Source organism: Rhinopithecus bieti, unplaced genomic scaffold (assembly GCF_001698545.2).
Source record: "Rhinopithecus bieti isolate Rb0 unplaced genomic scaffold, ASM169854v2 scaffold_66334, whole genome shotgun sequence".
Lineage (NCBI taxonomy): Eukaryota > Metazoa > Chordata > Mammalia > Primates > Cercopithecidae > Rhinopithecus > Rhinopithecus bieti.
In genome coordinates, this window is record NW_016825388.1 from 403,340 (window position 1) to 418,723 (window position 15,384).

Here is a 15,384-nt window from a genome sequence, read left to right on the forward strand (position 1 = left end):
TGGAGGCTTTGTTTACACCATGAGAGGAAAACTGCCTACTCAAGCCTTCCTCCCCTCACCAAGCTGGAGCATCCCAGGTCGACTTAAGACTGTTGTGCTGGCAGTGAGAATTTCAAGCCAGTGGATCTTAGCTTATTGTGCTCCATGGGCATGGGATCTGCTGAGCAAGACCACTCAACTCCCTGGCTTCAGCCCTCTTTCCAGGGGAGTGAACAGTTCTGTCTCGCTGGTGTTCCAGGCACCACTGGGGTACGAAAAAAACTTCTGCAGCTAGCTGGTGTCTGTCCAAATGGTCACCCAGTTTTGTGCTTGAAACCCAGGGCCCTGGTGGTGTAACAGAGGGAATCTCCTGTTCTGTGGGTTGTGAAAATAGTGGGAAAAACATTGTATCTGGGCCGGACAGCACCGTCCCTCATGGCACACTCCCTCAAGGCTTCCCTTGGCTAGAGGAGGGAGTTCCCTGACCCCTTGCACTTCCTGAGTGAGGCATGCCCCACCCTGCTTCTGCTTGCTTTCCGTGGGCTGTACGCATTGTCTAAGCAGTCCCAATGAAATGAGCTGGGTACCTCAGTTGGAAATGCAGAAATCACCCGCCTTCTGCATTGGCCTCTCTGGGAGCTGCAGACTGGAACTGTTCCTATTCAGCCATCTTGCCCAGAATCCAGAAAGAAAACTTTAAAAGTTAAAGTCTCTTATAGATTAGTTAAAATTATGTCTTTTATAAGATAGTCCCATCATGAATACTTCTTAGTTGCCAGTTTTGTTTCTTTGTCATGAAGTTCATTCTTTTCTCCCTTTTCCAGGAAGGATCATCTTCTTTGACCCCCCACAGTGGAAAGCTCCACACTCTGTAGGGGTACGTTTTACTCTAGGATTATCTGTCACAATTGAACAGGCACAAGACTCCCCCAATAATGCATTTTTCTGTGTCTGATTTTATCAGTCTAGAATAACACCACGGGGGGAGAGGGTGAAAAAACTTGGTGTAGACAGTATAGGATGAAGTTTGGCTTTCTATGTTCCAGCCCCTTCTGAATATTCCTTGGTAATGTGGAGGTTTAAATATGCCTCCTCATTCTTCAGCAGATTGCTAGTGAATTGAACCACCTTCCTCATATATATATATACACACACACACACACACACACACAGATTTTTAATCTCAGTGTAATTCTAAGACAAAAGTCTAAATCTATAGATGACTAGTGAGGATTTAGAGTTGTAAGTGATAGAAATCCAATTTGAGCTACCACTAGAGCTAATAATAACTAATGTTTATTAAGTATTAACTATATATGTATGTGTGTGTGTGTGTGTGAGTATTTGTGCTATACTAAGGGCTTCACATATCTAGTCAAATTCTAATGACAATTTTATTAGTAGGTACTCTTATCATCCTTATTTTATATATACAAAAACTGAAGCACCAAAGGTTTATAGGCAACTTACTCAGGATGTGTGTTTAAGAGTCAGGATCTGAACCGAGTAGCCTGATTCCAGAGCTGTCGGTTATAATGCTCACCCAGGAGCATTATGCCTTAGGTTGAGCATAATATGGAGAATTTGACTTATAGTTTTCACTATAAATTGGAACAGCCAAACCATTGGGAAGGGCAGAGTAAAAGTGGACTTCAGGAACAAATGGAACCAGGAATTCGAATAGCATTCTCTATCTTTTATCTCTACTTTTTTCTCGGTAGGTCTGCTTCTGCTCTCATCATAGACAAAGTTCCTCATCACGATAGGAATATGAATACTTGATGTTAATATTTCTATATTAATGAAATTAACCATCATTAATTTCCATATTAATGATGTTAATATTTCTCTCATTGGAGAGACTGTTTCTCAGCTACAGTTATAAAAATCGGGAGAAATTTCTAGACAGATAATGATATCTGCCTAAGTGTCCCCTCCCAAAATATCCTCCATACAATACAGAACAAGAAGAAAAATGACAATGTGTAAAATGACACCCTCTGCATAACCAGAAAACCAAGGACCCCCAAACTTCAAATTAACTGTAAGTTTAAAGAAAAGAAGAAATGAAATTTCATTGAGCTATTGCTCATACCTTGCCTCAAACCTTTGCCATGAACAAGAACAGTTTAAAAAGCTGCATGGGAGAGAAAAGAGGTGCCCAAGATTAAAGTGAAACTACTACCACAGAAGTTCCCCAGGTGGGTGGAAGTACTGAAACCATTTCCAGTTTGGCTCACAAAGGCCCAACTATACACTGTTTATAAGAGACATACCTAAAACAAAATGATTCAGAGGTACTAAAAATCAGTGGAAAGGACTGCAGTTGCCTCACCTTGGGTCAGCTGTTCACTCCTGGGCCACTCAACTGTGGCCAACAGTGTAGAGTGTTTTTTTTTTTTTTTTTTTTTTTTTTTAAGCTATTCATCTCACAACTCCCTTCCCTTGCCCTTCAGCTATGTCCAAGGTAGTGGACTCGTTTTAGAATTTGGGAACTAAATGTTTAAAGCAGTGTCTTAAAGAAGAGGGGTTCTAGACTCAGAAGAGGGAGGTACTAGGTAGACTGTATATGTATTAAGGTAAACATTTGCTAGAAATTGTTTTTCAGTATTCTCTTTGATGTTCTCACTAAATTGATTTTTGTTTTTGAGTAATTTGGGGCATGAGCAATGGTAGTATAGAAAAATTTATTACTAGGTAATGAAACTAGAATAATGCTATCTAACAGAAATATGAGAGCCATAAATGTAAGCCATGTAATTTAAAATTTTCTAGTTGCTACATTTAAAAAGCGAAAAATTAATTTTAATAATATATTTTATTTAACCCAATGCACCCCAATTATCATTTAAATATGTAATCAATATACAAAGTATCAATGAGATATTTTCTGTTGTTTTCCTTATTCTTCCAGACCCAGTTGTGTTTACGCTTATAGCACATGGCAATTCAGACTAGCCTCATTTCAAGTGTTTAACGTGATGGACAGCTCAGACCTAAAGAGAGGAACAGTCATTTAGTCATTTTAGCATAATAAATGAAAAATAATACTTGAATCCTAAAATGTGTTTTATTTCTACTTCCCATCACAGTTAAAGTGTGCCCTATCTAATGCTTTTATTTTGTGTTTTTGTATGTTAATGATGCCTATTTTAAATTGGGGCATATTTATAGCTTGATCTGTGGCAACCACAAGCAGTGATGGAGTGGAGAGATTGTTTTCTCACTTCCTTTAGATCTCTGTTTCAATAGACCCTTTTTCTGAACATTTGAAACAAAATAGCAGCATCTACCATTTCTCCTCAGCCTTCTGACAATTTCTGTGCCCTTTATATTGCTTTAGTGTTTTTCCCCATATTTCTTCTTATCCATCTGATATACCATTTATACATTTAAAATTGTTTCTTTTCTAGCTCCTCCCCCACCATACACTAGAATATGAGCTTTGTTGAGGACAAAAACTTTGTGCTGTATTCACTGCTACGTTACCACATCCTAGAACAGTACTGCGCATAGAAGGTGCTTAGTATTTTCTGAGTGCATGAATAAATGAATTTAAGACCATGTGGCATTCGCTATTGGTGTATGTAATGGAACTGCCATCATCATTCCCCTGAGTGGTCTCCCTTTGGTACTGGCCAACTCTTCCCCACCACACTGCTGTCAGTCAGCTTAAACCTCAGTTCTTCTAGCTAAGACCATGACAGTAGTCTCATTGTGGACTCACTGCCTCCAGCCTTCCCGTATAAGCTATTTGATTGCCAGATGAATTTTTTTTTTTTTTTTTTTAAATAGCATCTCTGAACATGTTGATCCCTTGCTCAGAGTTTTCACTTCCTCCCAGTGGTTTATAGTTCTTCACACTTGCTTTTAGGAGTCTCTGAAATATCCTGTACTTATATCTTGGTCTGTTGCCACCTAGACAGTTTGCCTTTTATTTTTAAAATGCTTTCAGTGCTTTCTCCTCTTCTTTTCCTTCGTATCAACTGTGTTTTATTCCTAGACACTTTTTTTTTCCTATCCTGCCTTGACCAGAACCCCTGACTCAGCTTTTGTTGCTTCCTTTACTTTTCTTTGGGCCACGTTAAGAACTTTGAGCACTTCCTGATGGATTGATCATAGAAAGGTTGTGAAATATGGATGGACAATGAAATGTCCTCAAAGCAAGACCCTTGGCATGGTTAACCCTTCCAATGGTTAAGTACTCTGGAATGGAGCATTTGTGGCTGAGAGGGAAATGTGTATATCTGTTGAAGTGCAGGGACTGTCTAGAAAAAAAAAAGGCACTTTATTAATGAACATCCTTTGATAACCTATTCCCTTACTACCTTGTCTTTAAGTGGTGCCAATCAAGAAGGGTCTTTGCACAACTTCTTTAAAGTATACATGTTGTTTTATAGCAAGTAAAAAGTGACCTGAATGCTTTCTAGCATATTGAAGCACCAACTTTTTATGGATTGAATTTAAAGCAGTGATGCTTACTTTCCTAACAGCAAAACATTTACAAGTTTCTATAGAGAACCTTAGGAAGTATTCTTTCTGATTCTATTTTCTGGAATAAATTGTGGATTATATTTTCCTTGAATGTTTGGTAGAATTCACTAGTGAAACCATCTGGACTTGATGTTTTCTTTTGGAAGGTTATTAATTATTAATTTGACTTCTTTAGCTGATACAGGGCTATTGGTATTATCTGTTTCTCCTGTGTGAGTCTGTGTCTTTCAAGGAATTGGCCCATTTCACCTAAGTTATCAAATTTGTGGGCATAGTGTTGTTCATGGTAGTCCCTTGTTAACGTTTCAGTGTCCATGGAATTAGTAGTAATGATCTCTCCTTTATTTCTGATATTGGCAATTTGTGTCATCTTTCTTTTTTCTTGGTTAGCTTAGCTGGAAGTTTATCAATTTTATTGATCTTTTCAAAGAACCATCTTTCGGTTTTATTGGTTCCTCCTGTTGTTTACCTGTTTCCAATTTTATTGATTGCTGCTCTAATATTTAGTATTTCTTTTATTCTGCATGCTCTAAGCTTAAATTGTTGTTTCTCTAGTTTCCTAATGTAGAAGCTTTAGATTATTGATTTTAGATATTTTTTCTGGTTTAATATATGCATTTGATGCTATAAATTTTTCTTTAAGGATAGAGTTTTGCTGCATCTCATGCATTTAGACAATTTGTAGCTTGATTTCATGTAGTTAAAATATTTCAAAGTTCATTTGTGAATTTTTTGACTCAGAAGTTACTTAAGAGTGTGTTGTTTAATTAACAGATATCTGGATATTTTCTAGCTATCTTTCTGTTGTTGATTTCTAGTTTAGTTCCATAGTGTCTGAGAACATACTTTATATGATTTCTATTCTGTTAAGGTATGTTTTATTCAGTAATTATTTTTATAACAAAATATGTTACCAGTTTTGTATTTGTTCATAAGCTTGAAGAAGACAAAGTCAGTTTACACAGATGAATTAAATCAGCCTCTGCCCTATAGAGCTGAGTAAATTGGCAAGAAATGCTAGCTCACGCATTTTACTACTGCAATATTCTTTTAATTTTTCCTTTTCTTTGAAACTTATTTTAGGTTTGTGGGTACATGTGCAGATTTGTTACAGAGGTATATTGTGTGATACCAAGATGTAGAGTACAAATAAATCTGTCACCCAGATAGTGAGTATAGTACCCAATAGGTAATTTTTCAGCCCTTGCCCTAATCCTCTCCTTGCTCTAGTAGTCCTCAGTGCCTATTGTTCCCATCCTTATGTCTACATATACCTAATGTTTAGCTTCCACTCATAAGTGAGAACATGCGTTATTTGATTTTCTGTTTCTGTGTTAGTTCACCTAGGCTAATAGGCTCCAGCACCATCTATGCTGCTGCAAAGGGCATGATTTTATTCTTTTTATTTTAGGGCTGCACATTATTCCATGATGTACCACAGTTTCTTATCCAGTCTCCCACTGATGGGCACTTGGGTTGATTTCATGTCTCTGCTATTGTGAATAGCGCTGCAGTGAACGCACAGGTGCATGTGTCTCTAGGTAGAATAATTTATTTTCCTTTGGTTGTATATCCAGTAATTGGATTGCTGGATTGAATGATAGTTCAACTTGACTCTTAGTTCTTTGAGAAATCTCCAAACTGCTCTCCACAGTGGCTGGACTAGTTTACATTTCCATCAACAGTGTAAAAGTGTTCTCTTTTCTCCACAGCCTTGCCAACATTTGTTGTTTTTTGTCTTTTTAATAAAAGCCACCCTCGTTTTGATGTGCATTTCTCTGATTAGTGATGTTGAACATTTATGTTTGTTGGAGACTTGTATGTTGTCTTTTGAGAAGGGTCTGTTCATGTCCTTTGCTTGCTTTTCAATGGAGTTATTGTTTTGGGCTTGTTGATTTATTTAAGTTCCTGATAGATTCTGGCTATATAGACCTTTGTCGGATGCATAGTTTGTGAGTATGTTCTTCCATTCTATAGTTTGTTTACTCTGTTGATAGTTTCTCCTACTGTGCAGAAGCTCCTTAGTTTAATTAGGTCCCATTTGTCAATTTTCGTTTTTGTCGCAGTTGCTTTTAAGTACTTGGCCATGAATTGTTTGCCAGGTCCCATATTGAGAAGAGTATTTCCTAGGTATTCTTTTAGGATTTTTACAGTTTGAGGTCTTACATTTAAGTCTTTATCCATCTCGAGTTTATTTTTGTATATGGTGATAGGTAGGAGTCCAGTTCCATTCTCCTGCTGCATATGGCTAGCCAGTAATGCCAGCACCATTGATTGAAAAGGGATTCTTTTCCCCTTTTCTTATTTTCACTGACTTTGTCAAAGATCAGATGGTTGTTGGTGTGCAGCTTTATTTCTTGGTTCTGTATTCTGTTCCATTGGTCTATGTGTCACTTTTTGTACCAGTACTATGCTGTTTTGGTTACTGTAGCCTTGTAGTATAGTTTCAAGTTGGGTAATGTGATGCCTTTGGCTTTGTTCCTTTTGCTTAAGATTGCTTTGGCTATTTGGGCTCTTTTTTGGTTCTGTATGAATTTCAGAATAGTTTTTATCTAATTCTGTGAAAAATGACATTAGTAGTTTGATAGGAGTAGTGTTCAATCTGTAAATTGCTTTGGGCAGTATGGCCATTTTAATGGTACTGATTTTTCCAATCAGGAAATGTTCCTTCAATGCCTAGTCTATTGAGAGTTTTTATCATGAAGGGATGTTAGATTTTATTGAAAGTTTTTTTCTGTGGCTATTGAGATGATCATATGGTTTTTGATTTTAGTTCTATTTATGTGGTGAATGACATTTATCGATTTGCATATGTTGAACCAACATTGCATCCCAGGAATAAGGCCTCCTTCATCCTGGTAAACTAACTTTTTGATGTGCTTCTAGAGTTGGTTTGCTAGTATTTTGTTAAGGATTTCTGCATCTATATTCATCAGGGATATTGGCTTGAAGTTTTCTTTTGTTTTGTTTTTCAGCCATTGTTTCTATGCCAGGTTTTGGTATTAGGATGATGCTGGCTTTGTAGAGTCAGTTAGGGAGGAGTCCTTTCTCCTTGATTTTTTGGGAATAGCTTCAGCAGAATTGGTACAAGTTTTTCTTTGTATGTCAGGAAGAATTTGGCTGTGAATCCATCTGGTTTTTTTGTTGGTAGTTTTCTTATTACTGATTCAATTTCAGAACATGTTATTGGTCTGTTCAGGTTTTCAATTTCTTTCTGGTTGGATCTTGGAAGGTTGCATTTTTCTAGGAATTTATTTCCTCTAGCTTTTCTAATTTGTATGCATAGAGGTATTCATAATAGTCTGAGGTTCTTTTATGTTTGGTAGGATCAGTGGTAATGTCATTTTTGTCATTTTTGATCATGCTTATCTGCATCTTTTCTCTGTTTTTGTTAATCGAGACAGTGGTCTAACAATCTTATTTATTCTTTCAAAGAACCAACTTTTGTTTTTTGTTGACTCTTTAGATGCGTATTTGCATCTCAGTTTCATTAAGTTCTACACTAATTTTATTTCTTTTCTTCTGCTAGTTTTGAGCTTGGTTTGTTCTTGTTTTTCTAGTTCCTCTAGGTGCAATGTTAGATTGTTAATTTGAGATCTTTTTAACTTTTTGATGTAGGCATTTAGTGCTATAAACTTTCCTCTCAACACTACTTCCATTACATCCCAAGTATTTTGGTATGTTGTAACTCTGTTTTCATTAATTTCAAAGTTTTTTTTTGATTTCTGCCTTCATTTTGTGTTAAAATAATTCAGGAGTAAGTTGTTTGAATTTATTGAGACTTGCTTTATGGCTAAACATATGTTCAATGTTAGATTATGTTTTGTGTGTCTATGAGAAGAATGTGTATTCTGTGGTTGTTGGGTTGAGTATTCTGTCGATGTCTATTAGGTCCAATTCGTCAAGTGTTAAGTTTCAGTCCATAATTTCTTTGTTAGGTTTCTGCCTCAATGATCTGTCTAATGCTGTCAGTGGAGTGTTGACATCTTTCACTATTATTTTGTGCCTGTCTGTCTTTTCATGGGTCTCTAAAAACCTGTTTTATGAATCTGGATGCTCCAGTGTTAAGTGTATATATATATTTAGGCACCATGCCTGTGTTTCCCTAGCCCTAAGGGATGTCCTAATGGGCTGTGCTTCCCCTTCCCTTAGGGGCAGCCTGAGCTGAAGGTTAGATTGCCAGGAGACCTGCAGAACTCTGGAGGTCTGCTGGTCCTCTGTGCTTGGCACAGTCAGAATGGGTTGTGGAGTATGTCTGTAGGTGGTCTGTTGATGTAAGAGGTCAAGGGTGGGGGATCTTTGGGCAGAGCAGTGATGCTGTGGGTATGCAGATGGTATGGTGCCTATTGCCCAGGGTTTTTTGCCCCAAAGACAACTGTGGGGACCTCCAGCTTGCTCTTCATTGACTGGTCTCCTTCTGGTGGCTGCTGCAGAATCTGTCCCTACCTGCTAGTTTTTTCCCAAACTTTCTTTGCCCAGATCATTGGGCTGTTAAGTGTTCTAGGCCATGAGGCTACATTGGACAGAGGCTGCAGCTAGCAGATAGGACACACTGTTCCCAGACCAGCCCGCAGAGGGAGGCATGCCCAGCTCTCACACCAGCCCACAAACTGCACATCTCACTCTTTTCAGTGTTCAGAGTGGGTGCTCTTTCCCTGCTTGAAGAACAGCCATATATCTCAGCTTGCCACTCCTGAGCCATCTGCTCTCAACTGGGGGGTTGGGACGGGTCTGAGGCTTTGTCCTCTAGCCAGTTGGTACCAGCTGTGCTAGGGTAGCCATAGTGCTCCTAGGCCTCCAGGAAAGCACTTATGTGGGGCCACTGGCAAGGCACTGAGGCTGGGTAATGGAACCTGTGCTGTGTGCATGCTCTTGTGGGAGCAGCCAGGCAGGGGCCTTGATAGGGGCTGGTGGACAGGGGAGCATGCAGTACAGATGTGCCCCAGTCCTGCAGAACATATAGCCCTACTCTCTCCTGGCCTAGCAGTCAGCAGGGGTTACAGCTACTTGGAGGAAGATGGAGAGCCTTGAATGATGGGTGCCTATTAGAGCATTTTGCTGTAGCTGCCATATGTGCAAAACCCCTGGGTTCCATGCAGGCTGGAGCTCTGTCTGTTCCTACTCTCTGGATGGATGCCCCTGTAAGTTCAGAAGCCTGTGGGGGTCATGGGATCTCCTGTAGCTAGGATCCCAGAGGTCCGTGGTGAGAGTAGGTTGTCCCACAGTCACTTCACTCACTTCTTCCTTAGGAGCTGTCCCAGGCCAGGAACTAGTCCTGGCATTCAGCAACCCCATGCAGGGTTCCCAGCTTCCTTCCTCATCAGTCTTGGTGTCTGCATTTCTTCTCTATTGACTCTCAGTGCTTTCTCTCCAAAGATCTGTTCGAAGTATGTTGGTTTACTCAATATTTTGGTCTCTCTTGTTGGGAGAGGGGCTTCCTGGATGCATCTAGTTGGCCATCTTGTCCCTACTCCTCCTGTTAAGGTATGTTTTGTGGCCTGGAATGTGGTCTGTCATGATGACTATTCCATGTGAACTTGATCAGAATGTGTATTCTGCTATTGTTCAGAGTTATCAAATAACTTGATCTAATTGACAATACTCCAGATTGTCAATAGACTATTCCACATTTCCTATAGTTATTTTCCTGTGTCCTTACTGATTTCATGCAATGGAACATTTTAAAAATTCCTGCCCTAGAGCACTGCACAGGGCCCAGTGGTTTAAGAGTTATGAGAGCTAATCCTGAAAGGGGCTAATTTATGACTTGAAAACATCAGAGACATAGGGTACAAAAGACATTTACAACAAGTATATTGGTATTTGAATCATTTACAGGTGTATCATGCATTTATTCCCCTTTAAGGGATGTTTGTTTTGTGTGTGTCCATAAGGGTACAATTTTTAAATGTAAAATGGGTTTATATATGGCCACACAAAATTGCATAATAAGAAAACAAGAATTATTTACACCAAATTATTGACTATAGTTAAAACACCTGGTTCTTCTTTAGTTCCCTATAGTTTCTAAATATCTTAAAGTGAGTGAAAGTGTTTTACTTTTGAAAAAGAACTAAAAGTATATTATAGTTTATTGAGATCTGACACTGTCTCATGTGAGCAATGAACCTGAAGAGTGGACACTGTGAACAAAATTGCATGTGAGTAAGCATTGCCATAGCTAGTGCTTGATTACTTGTAGTAATCAAGGAAGAACTTGAATAGAATTATTAATTAAGAATCATGTAATAATTCTAGCACCATTTTTGAAGCCACCCTTGTCATCCGAATAGCTCCCTAGACCTTTGCTAGCTTCACAATAACAAGAACGTTTCACTATTGCTTGGTGGGGTTACAGAGAGTGAAGTAGGCACTGACCACACAATAAACACACTGTATAATTGATTCCTGGATATTCAGAACTCATCTCTGGCAACAGAGTATGAACTTTTGGAAAAGATAAACCTAGAATGTTGTAGGTAAGTATAGATATACGTAAGTACAAATTAGAAAAAAAAATTCTAAAATTTTGTTAGTTTCAGTTATAGTTAAAAAAGTATAGAAGAGAGATTTGAACAAATACATGATAGTATTTTCTTTAGAAATGGTTGGTCTATCATCATTTAAAAATTATGTTATGAAGATGACTTCTTTCTTTAAATCTTATGAACCAACCTCTGTTAGCTTCAAACTTTTCTTCTATAGTTTCCTCACCTTTCTCAGCCTTCATAGAATGGAAGAGAGTTAGGGCTTTGAGTTATGCTTTGGCTTAAGGGAATGTTGTGGCTGATCTGATCTATCCAGACCATGAAAACTTTCACTCTGTCAGTAATAAAGCTGTTTCACTTTCTTATCATTTGTGTATTTACTGGAGTAGCAGCTTTAATTTCCTTCAATCACTTTTCCTTTACATTCACACCTTGTCTAACTGGCACAAGAGGCCTAGCTTTTGAGTTGCCTCAGCTTTTGACATGCCTTCCTCGCCACGCTTAATGTAAATGTTAATGCTTGATCTTCATAATTATTTTATCTTTATGATTTTTTGCTACGATTTTGTAGTTGCTAAAAAATATCATGTATTTTTCATTAGGTTTTCACTGTTATATCAAACTTTTTAAAGCTTTTGATAGTGAAAATTCCAAGCACACAAAATAGAACAGTATGGTTCTTTGAATCATAGTCCTTTTTCTAGCATGAATGCATTAGTTACCGATTTGTGTATGTTATATGCTCTTCCTAACTTATGATTCAGCAGTTTACATTTTGTGCAATGTAACCAATGGCTAACATTTTCTACAGCGTTACTGTTTTTAAAATTTCCATAGCTTAAATATGAATGTTGAAGCATCAACACTTTGGAAAACATAAATTAATTGCAAGGTAGGCACAAGGGAAGCCATTTCTACTGAGGTGTCAAAGACACCTATTATACTACATCCTGGATATTAGACAGTTGGAAGAGTTCATAAATTAAAAAAAAAAAAACTTTAGTAATTTAGAATTTGCATTTTAAATTATTTTATAAAAGACTCAGATAAAAATGAAAATGATTATTTTGAAAATGCTGCCATGAAGAAACAGGAGGCAGTCAGTGGGACTGCCTTTTGGATTGCTGTGAGACTTGCAAGTCATTGTTCATACTGTTAAAGACCCGGTCCACGAATTCCAAACATTTTCAAAGGTTCTTCGTGTTCTTATCATTCTAACTGCTCTGCTGATGCATTTGATGACTCTCCAGGCACCTGCTTGTTCACAGTCAGTCTATATGCTTCCTCCAGCATTATATTTAGAAGCTGAAGGAGAGAGACATCTTTAATTACCATCTTCTAATTTCCAAGAGGAGGGAACTAAGGTCCATTAGTCCATTAGATCATTAGCAATGTTTCCCTGTCCATTCTCGTGTTGCTCTCATAACCAGATCAGTTCCCATGGCTGCCAAGTCCTTGCCATCCCTTCACGGCCACTTCCATGGTTACTTGCCAAATCAGACTGACTTTACTTCACACCTGGATGACTGCATTTGCTTCCAAGCTCATCTTGTTGTTTTAAGTCAATCCTGTGATCCAATTCAATAAGTTCTTATGGGTTGAATAGATGTTGTAGGCAAGGCTGTGGTTTAGGTTCTGTATCAGTGATTGGTCAAGATTCCACAAGGAGCTTTTCCAAATGTGGGGTGATTTTACATACCTAATCTCAGCAGAACCTTTCCACTGAATTGTGGGAAAAAATTCTGATTTTTACTGTGGTTACATGAGAATATGTCTAAAACGAATGTAAAGCTATTAAGTGTATATTGAGGTCTGTTATATACTAGTATGATGCTGGGAGCCAGAATACCCCAAAAATAGAGGTTTAAAACATAAGGTCTGCTCTGAATATGTGTACATTCTCATTGTGGATAAAATATACTCATAAATGTGCAAGGAAGGATATATCCAAATACTCAAATGAACAATATGAACAAAAGGGCAAAAAAGCAATGGAGAGAAAACTAAGAGATTAAAGATGAAGTAAAGCTTGAGATGAACTATTAAGGTTAAATATGAATTGTGAGGACAGGAAAGATCATTCCAGAGAAAAATATGGGAATAAACATTGTAATAAACATGGAAGAAAAATTTCTACTTATTCGAATTTGCCTGTAAAACTGTACCTATCTTTGCTCATCTTGCATTTCTCTGTCAATTTTGATAGCCTTTTCTTTTCTGAAATGATACTAAAACAGTTTCAATTCACTCAGTTCCATTGACATCGAGTTGGTAATATCAAATTGGTATTATTGTATAGATATTGTATATATTGCATATATTATTTTAAAGTATTTTCCACATATTTTTTCATGTATTGTTTATACAAACAATTTAAAAGACTATACTGAAAAGTCCTAATATTATTTAAAAAAAAACTCACAAAACCCTAAAATTTTTACTATCATTTACCTACTGTTTTAGCAAGACCTTATTACTGGTTAGGCATCCGAAATAGAAAATCTGAAATCCAAAACACTTCTGGTTCCAAGCATTTCAGATAAGGGATACTCAACCTGTAGAAGTATTTGTGGTTATTCCCCACATCTGAGCTTTACTTATATTGAGTGAAGATTTTAAGTGGAAGTCACTATCACAAGTTTTGGGATAATCAGCTAGTTTTAATCAGCTAGTTTTAAACTAATAAAGATATAACGTGATATACAAATTAAACTTAATTTGTATAAGCCAGCTGTGGTGGCTCACTCCTGTAATCCAACACTTTGGGATCCTCCTGAGGTGGGAGGATTGCTTGAAGTCAGGAGTTCAAGGCCAGCCTGGTAACATAATTGTCGCCCTTTGATTGCCTGGGGCCAGCATTGCAGGTGGTAAAGAATTTACCAAGACAATCATAGGTAAAGAAAAGCAGATTTATTAGAGAAAGAGCAAAGATATGTTGGAAGAGTATGACAGGCAGCACAGCAGAGAAGGGGATATCTGCAAAGAGGCAGGAGCTGGAGGGATGTTTTATAGGGTCATGCTGGAGGGGGGCTGTGTGCAGAACGAGGTCATGCTGTTGGGGCTACCTGTGGAGTGAGAAGTGGTTGTGCCAGTGGGTTGTTTGTGATAAGCTGTCTCTTAGAGCAATTGTTCTCCCCACCTGGAACCCCTACCTCGTTGTTGCTTACTTATATTATCAGGACTCCACAATAGTGAGACCCATCAGTATTTTTTACAAAGTTAGCTGATCATGGTGGTCCATGCCTGTTGTCCCAGCTTCTCAGGAGGCTGAGGCAGGAGGATCTCTTGAGGCCAGGAACTGGAGGCTGTAGTGGGCTATGATTGCATCACTGCCCTCCACCCTGGGTGATAGAGCAAGACTTTGTCTCAAAAAAAAAAAAAGAAAGAAAGAAAAAAGTCTGTAATTTTGTCTTATTCACTAAATAGTGCATGGTCTTATGTGCATGAGAAACTCATAGTTTCTAGAACCTCTTTTCTGGTTGTCAGACTTTTGTGACAATGGCCGTTAAAGCCTGCTGAATTTTAAAAGGTGAAAGGAACTTTTCTTCAAAGGAGAATCTAAATCTTTGGTTAAGGAGTTTTAAGTAGTTTTGCTCATTAACATGGAGTGCTTCTATATACTGTTTCACTTAAATTTAGTTCTTTAAATGAAATAAAACTTCTATATACTGAGTAAAATAGCAGTATCTTATCTCTCAGTTGCTTGTGGGAAAAATTCCAAAGGGATGTATGAAAGGCCCCTTGTTTGTTCTGATTAAATGATATGGAGCAAATCTGTGATCTATTTTGACATTGAACATATTCCATAATTAAAAGCAATGTAAGCCAGACTGACATTGTAAATATTGATTTTACGATTTAAAAATTGAGGTTTCACATTTTTTAGTTCTTATACATGCATTTGACTTTCTAGGTGGATGTCTTAGGCTAAAGTAAATAAAGTCAACTTTGTTAGGCTACTTGTGACTGCAGCTGACAAATGCCCCCATTATGAGGAAAATAAAAAACCTGTGGTTATTTTACAGGAAATACTGTACAGGACTGTGGTCTGCAAAGGAAATGCCCACACAGAAACTAAAATACTGTTAGTACTTAATGGTGTACTTTATGCTTGAAGTAAAAATGAGTTGGTATAAATAAACTTTACTCTCCTAGTTTTTATGTTCAGAATTAATTCTAATATACTTTAATGTAGAGCATGGTAATGACTTTGTATTTTTACACGGCTTGCTGACAGAATGCAGCTAGGAGAGGAGCCCACATAAAAGGTATATAAATCAGGGGAACAGATGGTTGAGGGACAATTGTTTGACTTTAACAATATCATACAATGAGTCAACCCAGATTTAAAATACAATAGTGCTGTATTAAGCAGCACTATCATCCCCTTTCATTTGCTCTGGAGATTAGCAGTAGATTTGTA

The 15,384-nt window shown here is 37.7% G+C and overlaps 1 protein-coding gene across 1 annotated transcript in view; it reads left to right on the top strand.

Moving 5' to 3' along the window:
- Positions 1-15,384, top strand: part of LOC108522647 (guanine nucleotide exchange factor VAV3-like) — a 233,856-nt gene that overhangs the window by 132,652 nt on the left and 85,820 nt on the right. The gene's annotated exons all lie outside the window — the stretch shown is intronic.